Source organism: Hibiscus syriacus, unplaced genomic scaffold, assembly GCF_006381635.1.
Source record: "Hibiscus syriacus cultivar Baekdansim isolate YM2019G1 unplaced genomic scaffold, ASM638163v2 tig00111582_pilon, whole genome shotgun sequence".
Taxonomy (NCBI): Eukaryota; Viridiplantae; Streptophyta; class Magnoliopsida; order Malvales; family Malvaceae; genus Hibiscus; species Hibiscus syriacus.
In genome coordinates, this window is record NW_024063126.1 from 5,702,567 (window position 1) to 5,713,444 (window position 10,878).

The window sequence follows — 10,878 nt, forward strand, 5'->3', positions numbered from 1 at the left end:
TCTACATAATGTATCGACACTTTATAAATTTGTGTCGATACTTTTTGTCCAGAATGAATGCCCAACGAGGTGCAGGCATAAAGTGTCACTACATTTAAAATTGTATCGATCCCAAAAACATCGAAACCGATAATTATAATGTAATAAGTAACTTTACAATGTAACCGGTATAAATATACTAGTTTTATGAGAAAATAAGTCTACATAATGTATCGATACTTTTTAAATTTGTGTCGATACTTTTTGTCCAGAATGAATGCCCAACGAGGTGCATGCATAAAGTGTCGATACATTTAAAATTGTATCGATCCCAAAAACATCGAAACCGATAATTATATTGTAATAGGTAACTTTACAATGTAACTTGTATAAATACATCGGTTTAATTAGAAAATAGGTCAACATAATCTATCGATACTTTTTAAATTTGTATCGATACTTTTTGTCCAGAATGAAAGCCAAACGAGGTGCACACATAAAGTGTCGATACATTTATTAAATTTATCGATCCCAAAGACATCGAAACCCATAATTATAATGTAATAGGTAAATTTACAATGTAACTAGTAGAAACATACCGGTATAATTAGAAAATAGGTTAACATAATGTATCGACACTTTTTAAATTTGTATCGATATTTTTTTAAATTACGTGTGTTTTTTTCCTTCATTATTTATATGTTGATAATGCTTTTAACACCAACGATACAAATCCCAAATCGAAAAACCCTAAAGGTAGAAGAGAACTCTTCCACTCCGACGAATACCAGCGTTCATAACAGTTACGATCAGATCTTCATGTAAATTTATCGATATTGTGGTATTCAAATTAGGTTTTGATTGATTTGTAGATTGAACACTTTTTTTCCTTGGTGTGTTCGATAGGTATGTTGTCGAAACTCTAATTTTTTTAAAATATTAGTCTTCGGAATTATAGGTTGAAAGTTCAATCTTTGTTCGCGAAGATGATGACCTTCAAATGGAGCCCCTATTATAGAACTGATTCCGACCATGATTTACGGGAGACTCTATTCTACAGATTGTTTGACATTTATATGATGATGCGGATGAAATATTGATACTTACGATATATGGAGATCATTGTTTGCATTAATCCAAATGTCACTAACATAATTGTCATCATATGCAGGACTGAATGGCCATTCCATTTCGTCTTCGAATAAATCAGTTGATGTAGGTTGTGTGCTTGTTTCCAAACTGAGCTTGACTTGAGGACATGTTAGTTTGTTATGTCCCTCACCATTGCAGAACACATATCACCTAATTTTCTTCTCACCTTGTTCTTTGGTACTTCTTTTCGCTTGCGTTGTTTTTGTTGAGGGTCGCGAACGTTGTTTATTACACTACTCCGGTTGACTGAATCATTCAAACCAAATGAGTTTTCAAATTCTTCTATTAGTCTTTTCATCTCATCTCTTACAGTTTTGAAAGACGCGTCTGTCTTTGATGCAATGTAGCATAACCTACTTAATGTTGCACGCAGAGCAGCGAACCTTGCCATTTGCATTACTTCTGGAGGCACATTCAAGTCAACAAAACTGGGTGTAGAAGCCTTCGCATCCTTAGTCCACCTACTTTGAATCAAAGAACCGAGCAAATATATGTAATCCAAATGCTTCAAAACGTGAAGTTGATGGCGACATGGAAGTATAACGGTCTTGAATTTTCTGTAGGAGTAATTTAGGGTTTTTGTACGAGAATCAAAACTAATTTCAAATGTCCTATTTTTTTCTTTGTACATTGTCAAAATATAATTTTGACATTCATTTGATAAGGAATCTCTTCTTGAATCTAGTACAATGTCTCCCGTTGAAGTTCTTATTGGAATGCACGAAAAGATTCGCGCGTAAAAATCTCAGCAGCATGGTTTTCAAGGTCAACCAATTTTATGATCTGGAAGGGCTTCGTCTGGGAACTTAAGTAATCCTCTTTCAACTCGTTCATACACATTCTACTAATTCCATCTTCAATTACACGAACAACATCTAAATATGTATTCTTGTGTTTCAGTGCAATCGCGAGTGAAGCATTCATAGACTAACATCTTTGTGTTGAGGGAATATTAGCAAAGAAATGACCAGTTAGATATGCTTGTGCCAATAAGTACCGATTATTTTCCTTCTCAATCACCAATGGATGCTTTTCAACGTTGAATTCTGAAACAACTGAACGCCATTGAATATCAAATTTGTCGGTTGTCCACCATGAAACCATGCATTTTGAGAATACTGCTGTAAATTTTGGGTCACCAATGTTAGCTTGTGCATTGCGAGAAAGATGCCAAGAACATAATCTGTGCTTAGCATAAAGGATGACAGATTTAATAGCCCTTTGCATTGCCCTATCCCCATCGGTGACAACTAAAATAGGCGATTTATTCATCATGGCTTCTAAAATATTCTGTAGCACCCACTCGAAAGATTGGGACGTCTCGTCGGTGATTATGGAAGTGGCAAACACAATTGTGTTATGGTGATGATTGACACAGACAATAGGCATAATTGGTCGACCATTCAAATTATCTTTGTACGTTGTGTCGAACACAATTACATCACCGAAGCATGTGCAATCTAATCTCAATGTCGAATCCGACCAAATAAGATTATGCAATTCCCTTGATTCGTCTACCGAGTATGTCATAAAAAACCCGAGATCATCATGTTTCTTATAATCAAAGTAAGCAATAAGAGTATTCATATCCCCATCGACGATTTCCTTTGCTTTACCTCTTGGAAGTGCATTGTAGAGGTCTTTATGTGTAAATCCAACATTATGATATCAATACTGTTGCCTCATCGATATTAGCCTTACTTACAGCTCTATTAGAACACATAAATGGTGTCATAGAAGGTGTGCACAATGCATGATTATGTTTCTGATAAGACTTACTTATAACCCAGTGATCGTTTGTATTTGTTGTTGTAACTACGACTCTAGCCTTGCATCTTGTTCTTATGACTGGCATATAAGCACGTTGATGATAAACATTAACTTTTGATACTCGAAACCCTTCTTTGGAGCAACAAAATTCTTGTATCTTCACATTCCCTTCCATGTCAAGCCGTGTTGTTCCTCGATGTGCACTAAACCCATATTCCCATGCGAATCCCTTGTAAAAGTACCAAGCTTGATCATGTGAAGAAAAGAGCTGACCAACCAATCTGTCAGATTCATCAACATTATGTACTTCATGGTATTCCTCGGTTGGCTTAACATTGTCTGCAACAGTATGATCAATGGCAAAAATTTTGTTGTGCAAGTTCAGTGGTCCCAACAGGAGTTGATGGAGATGTAAGTAAAGGTTCATTGAACAACATGTTTCAATCATGCTTTCAAAAGGATGTGGTATTGGTAGTGGTAGTTTAAGGGTGGGTACAACATTAAATTCGTAGGACATATTTAGGTATGTACAATAACTACAAAATTCAATAACTTTAAAATAATAGGTAAATTTACAATGTAAGTGGTAGCAATAGACTTTTTTAATGAAAAAATTCGTAAACACAAAGATTTGTTTCCAAAATTTTGTCTAGTATGGTTCTCAAACATAAAGTTTCCAAAACAGTGTTGATACATTTATTGTAAGTATCGATCCTCAAAACATCGAAGCCAATTATTATAAAGTAATAGGTAAAATATATCGGTTTAATGAGAGAATAGGTAAACATATTTTTCGATACATTTTCTAAAAGTATCGACCCCAAAAACATCGAAACCAATAATTATAATGTAATAGGTAAATTAACAATGTAACCGGTATAAATACACCGATTAATTAGAAAACAGGTCAACATAATGTATCGACACTTGTGGAATTTGTGTCGATACTTATTGTCCAGAATGAATGCCCCAAACGAGGTACACACATAAAGTGTTGATATATTTATTAAAAGTATCGATCCCAAAAACATCGAAACCGATAATTATAATGTAATAGGTAAATTTACAACATAACCGGTATAAATATACCAGTTTTATGAGAGAATAGGTCAACATAATGTATCGACATTTTTTAAATTTGTGTCGATACATTTTGTCCATAATGAATGCCAAACGAGGTGCACTCATAATGTGTCGATACATTTATTAAAAGTATCGATCCTAAAAATATCGAAACCGACAATTACAATGTAATAGGTAAATTTACAATGTACCCAGCAGAAATATACCAGTTTTATGAGAAAATAGGTCTACATAATGTATCGACACTTTTTAAGTTTGTGTCGATATTTTTTTCCAGAATGAATGCCCAACGAGGTGCATGCATAAAGTGTCGATACATTTAAAATTGTATCGATCCCAAAAATATCGAAACCGATAATTATAATGTAATAGGTAAATTTGCAATGTTATCGGTATAAATATATTAGTTTAGTTAGAAAATGGGTCAATATAAGCGCTGCCTATTACATTATATAAGCGCTACCTATTACATTATATAAGCGCTGCCTAATATGTTATTGTACTTGATAATATTTCCGGTTAAATGCCTATTTTATTATATAAGCGCTACCTATTACATTATATAAGCGCTACATAATATATTATTGTACTTGATAATATTTTCGATTAAATGATATAACATAACCAATCTAAATTTTAACCGATCACTTATTTAACAAGTCACGTCGTTTTTTAGTCGCCGCACAACAGAACTTCCAAAAGAGAGGAGTCGGTTTCAAAATAATAATAATAATAATAATAATAATAAAATGAGAAATGTGAATTCACGCGTGAAATGATAGGGTTTCAATGTCTAGTGGGATTTCTTTAGGGTAGATTGGGCCAAGGGTCCTTGAATTGTAGAGAGTTTATATCTATGGCCAATTAGTTTTGTTACTTTTATTTTGGTTACTAGATGATTGTAAATCATTCCCTGAATTTTGAATTAAATGCAATTTAGTCTCGAATTTCATTTATTAAATGTGCTTTGTTATTGATTATGAATGACAGTTTTAAAAATTTTCAATTTAGTCATGTGTTTATCCATAGATTAAAGCCCTTAGATATTTTAAATCTTTTAATTTAGTCACTAATATGAAACCTTAGACTTTAAATTAAAGCTTTGGATTTTAAATTTTTTTAGTTTTAGTCACTAATTATGAATTAAAGTCTTAGCCTTAGGCTATTTAATCAGAGATTAATTAGATTTAAAAATAGCCTTTTATGTTTAGTATCTTTAATAATTCTAATTGGAAATCAATTATTAAATTCACAATTTGATATAAAATAGAACGTCTGTTTATTTTCTAATATTGAAAAGGATGGGCTTAAGGTAACTAGACATCCATTTTTCAATATTTTTAAATAAACAAACATCCTACCAATAGTTAGTAAAAAATTAAAATAGGTTCATATTAATTAAAAAGAAGGGTAAATGTTTTGTTCCTACATTTAAATTGCTAAGGACACATTGCTCGATTAACATCAAGGGTTTCACATTGGTTCTTTAAATCAAGGAACATCCTTATTCTTTTTTAATAATAAATTGACTAATTGGTTAACTCTTTAATCTTCTTCTATTAAGGGTTCAATAATTGTGTAATTTTCTAATTTTTTAGGGAATGACAATATTCCATTGTTTTGATTAAAAAATAAGAAATAATTACCTTAGTGCAAATTAAGAGGTTAGTTTATTTTTCAATTGGAAATGGACAAATATTGTGTTTCTCCTAAAAAATCTTTTAATTAGGTTAAAATGTTTATTTATGGAGTAAAAGGATCATAAATTAAATAAATATTTGAATTCTTAAATTTGTCATTATGGGGACAAATTCGTAATTGAAGATACCAATTTCTGGGAGCTGTTGGGTGTTAATCCTTCCCCAAGCGTAATCGGCTTCCGAAACCATAATTTCTAAAACCGCAGACCAAATCGTGTATTTTTAAAAGTTTCATTATTTAAAATTCTTAAAAAGGAATATCCCGATTTTTTGACCTACCTAATCCCAAAGGTCGATGACGACTCCAAACGTTTCTAAATATTTTTAAAATTCTAATTCTTAATTCCGACTTTTAAAAATCATTCCATATATTTATGAAAAAGTAGTCATAAAAGCTTGGCAACTCCTTTGGGGACCGAACACAAAATCTCTGGTTTCTGAGAGAGTCAGGCTTTAAAACAATTACACTTTGTCCTTGTATTAGAAAATTAGGATATTCAATTTTTTTTTTCATTTATGATCTTTTTAATTTGCTCTTAATCTTTATTCCTTTTAATTTATTTTAACCTTTTATCCTTTTAATTTCCTTTAAATTCTTATTTCCTCTAATTCTTTTAATCATTTTTACTAATGTGTGACCTTAGTGACTTTTCATATATTTGAATTTTCATAAGACTATTTGAAATATATGGTTCTCTTTTTTGCTTCTTTGGTTAAAGGTTTGAGTATTTCTCCTCACACAACACACATGCATATTCACAATATGAACTTTATACCCGAGCTGTTCCTTTTAAGTGAGAGTGAAAATGACGTCTTTGTGAGGATTTATTCTCCATACATACCTAGCGAATAACTTTCAGGGTTAAAAGCACCTATGTCTTTGTGGGGAATTTATTCCTCGTGTCAGGCATAGGGATATGTTCTCTCTCAAAATTTAACTTGTTCCATAAGCCTGTAATGGGTGAGGATCGAAGGTCTTACTAGCCCAAAGGGGTGGCAGAAAGGACAATTATGAGTACCTCATTCTTTAGAGCCGCAACCATGCATGTAATTAACCATAGATCTACCCGATCCGAAACTCTACTGAAATTCTATCGTACGTACCTGAATAAGTAGACAAATGAGAAATCAGCTCTAAACCTTCCTCTATTTTTATGTTATTACATATGAACTAGAAAATCATGTGAACTAGGGTTTATTATATTCTAAATTTTTTTATTATTATCATCATGTTTGTCTCTTTTTTTTCCTTTCATTTTTCTCATATTTATTACATCACTCATAGGTTGGGGTATTGGATTTCTAGTCGGTTTCGAAATAGAAGGCTTTTACTAAATGGAGAACAAAAATATTTTTGAAATGGTTTATAGCACTGAAGTGCGCCCCATGGTTTAAGGCTCTAAAGAGAAAGAAAATGAACAGTTTGTCAGCCAATCACACATCCAACTTAGCCGGGTATGCTTCGTTCTCCCTGAAAAGGAATGATGTGTCTGATCTACGTAAAATCTGGGAGAAATAGAAACCAGACACGAGGAAAAGTTCCAGCAGTGCTTCAGTGATATTGCCTACCACATGGCTGTCGAGGTAGAAGATGAGTTGTTGAGGGCTTTAATTCAATTTTGTAACCCATGCTATCACTATTTAACTTGCAACCGAGAGGACCTGGTTCCCACCATGGAAGAATTCACCACCTTACTGTGCATCGAAGTTATCCAGGAAGACCGAATTTACTCCAAATCTATCAAATCTCAGCCTTTCCGTATTAAGTTGGCTAGGACTATCGGGAACACGAGGAATAGGTTACATCTCAGACCAGACAAAAGGGTGATGGAGAAGGTATCTGTAACATCCTCAATATCAGGTTAGTGACTAGATTAAAAAATTTTAGGAATTGGTGATTAAAGTAGGATAATTGAATAGTTCAATGATTTATTGGATATATATGATGAAGATTATTTAGTAATTATGGAATGAATTAAAGGGTAAAATGGTCAATTGACAAGTAATATTTTTATTCTTCCTTTATAAGAAAAGGGAACCACGTGGAAAGAGAGAGATTTCTCTAGAGTTCTCTTCTTCTCCTTTCTTCTTATTCACGTGGAAGCCAATAGCAAAGGTAAGTTTGATTTAACTGTTGATTTCTTGAATTTTTAAGTTGGATTTGAGTCTTTGGGGGTTATATAAGCTTAAGGAAAGCTTATATAAGTTTAAAAAACCAAGAAGAGAGAATTAGAAATGAATTTCTATTAAGAGTTTATAAATGAACTTTTATTATAAAAAGGTTTTTGAAGTTTTAAGGATGAATTTAACTTGTCAAGGATTTAATTAAGAAGTTAGAAACAATAGAATTGAATTTGGAACATGATGAAAATTTAGTGTAATTCTTGAATTACATATGGAGAATAGGATTTTGATGTTAAAGAGGTGATTAATGAATAGAAATGAGTTTGAATATGAGTATGTAAGTTAAGAATAAGAAAGGGGATGATATATGAAGTAATTAAGCTAAAAAGAGTGGATTTTCGGGCATAAATTGGAATTCTGGGCTAGTGTGCATCGGTACACATTCATCATGTACCGATGCATCAAGGGTAAATTTCCAGAAATTGTTCAGTGTGTATCGATGCACAGGAAGTGCATCGATGCACCCCTTAAAACTGGAATCATCGAATGCAATTAGTGCATCGATGCATAAGGAGTGCATCGATGCACATGTTAAGGGATGCATTGATACATTGTAGAATGCATCGATGCACTTCAAGGGGAAATATAAATAGACCTTTCTTTTGGTCTAAGAAATGATAGATTAGAGGATATCAATTGGATATTGATATGTATCAATGTATGGCTATGTAGATATCGAACATGAACAAGTTCCGCAATGATTATCAAGTTAAGATTCGATCGAAAGAGAGGAAATCATAAAAGTGGATTGAAACGTAGTGAGGCCAAGGTGAGTGCATCTTATTTTTATAAGATTATATGAAAATTGGACTTGTGATAAGTCTATTTCCTATAGTAATAGCTCATTATGTCTTGATTATAAGTATGTTAACAACATGAAGTGTATGTATGTTTGATTATACGAATTGATATGTTTTTGTATGTGCTCTGTGGTTTATGTAAAAACACTTTTAAATGTTAATGTGAGAATATAAAATAAGTTATGAAATTATAGGAATATAGAAGATAAGTCAAGTGATATATGGAAATGGAAATAGATGTCTATAGAGAGTCATAGGAGAATAAATATAAGTCATATGATAATGAAATATAAGACTATGTGAATACATAGTTATGAGATAAAATATGTAATAATAGGTAAATATGATGAAAGTGAGTTCATGAGAAGTGATAGGAACTAGGTAAACAGGTGTAACAGAATATACATAATAGAAACATGAGTTGAACAAGTACATAGTGGTATGATCCATTATAAGAATTAGTATAATAGAACTTTTTGATTTAATGAGAGTTAAGCGAACTAAATAAGATTGAATTATAGAATGAAATGTGAATAATATATCATTTAGGAAACTTGAAAATAAAGGGATGATACGAATATATAAGATAAGTTATATGCTAAAGATTTATGGAGCTATATGAAAAGGTTATAAGGAATATATGAAATTGAATTAAGTAAATAGATTAAATTAATATATAAATAAAATACTATTAAATGATATATGTTTAGAAATACGACATAGTTTATGTAATCTAAGGGAATACAAAGAAATGGAGCATAAGGTAGATGATATGACATAAGTTATTATATACATATATGATATATGTTATCAAGTAATATGAAAGGACTCAGAAAATTGATATTAGCTATGTGGAAGTGTTCTAGGTGTTTCTATGTGCTATAGGAAGTATATATATGATCATATGTGAACAAGATATGATATGTATGTTTACATGAACATCCGAGAAATGATCTAAGCTATATGATATGATCTACGTGATTATATGCATTTTGGATATATGTTATATGACATGGATCTATGTGACTACATGTATATGTGAAAGAAGCTATGAGCTTATATGACATGTGATATGAAAGTGTATATATGGAATGATATAAGTGAAATTGCCCATGTTATATGATACGAGAGCTATAAGTATAGTTGGCATGCCAAGAGTCGAGGGTCTACGCGGTCTTTCGGGACATATAGTGATCCTTCAGGATATTTCATAGTGGTCATTCGGGACAAATTTCATAACCTCTAGTGGGATCCCATATGAGTTGTGGTGACAGCATAATGCACAACCTCAATAGACTCACATTTCTACAGTTCTCACAGATGTACATGGGCTAACAAAGAGATAAAAATAAATATATATATTACATGTAAAGTATATGCTTTTGTGATATGAATTGTATTATATGATATATGAGATGATGTGTATATTGCTTGATTAATTGAATCATATGTGGCTTAAAAGAATGATTATATGAGTATATGATTATGAGACATAAATGATAAGAATATGGATAGTGGAATAAGGTTAGTAATGGAAATAGTGTGAGATATGTATATGTGTATATTATATTGTATGAAATATTAAATTGTTATGGTATGACATAATGAGATGATGTGTTCCTGCATGTTTAAATAATTAGAGTTCTTTTATAAATGTAATGTCTCACTAAGTCATAGACTTAGCGTGTGATTGTTTCACACGTAGGTTATAGAAGTGAGAAGAGTAAAGAGCAATGTGGAGCAAGATAATTCAGTTCTCCTTACCAAAGGTCAGATCAGAAGAAAGTTGAATAATATGTATTTTAATATATAAAGTTCTAGTTGGCATGCATTCAAAATAATATATTGTATAAGCTCTTAGTAGTTCTGTAAATGTTTTGAGAAGTCAATGTGACACCTCAAACTCGGATCCGGGTCGGATACGGGTTGGGGGTTTAATGGTATCAGAGCTAAGGTTTAGTCGATTCTATACTTAAACCGAAGTAAAAAGTGTTTTAAAAAATGGTATACATGCCAACACAGAATGAAAAATTTCTGATATGATAGTGTAAGGAGTATGCTGTCTTGCTAATAGAATAAGATTTGTATGATATAGTAGAAATTGATTATAGAAATTGTCAAAGTGAATCGATAGCTGACAAATCTGATGGTGATAGTAATTCGCCTGCCCTGGCCAGACATGATGAAGAGCGGAAACCTCAGAAAGTGTC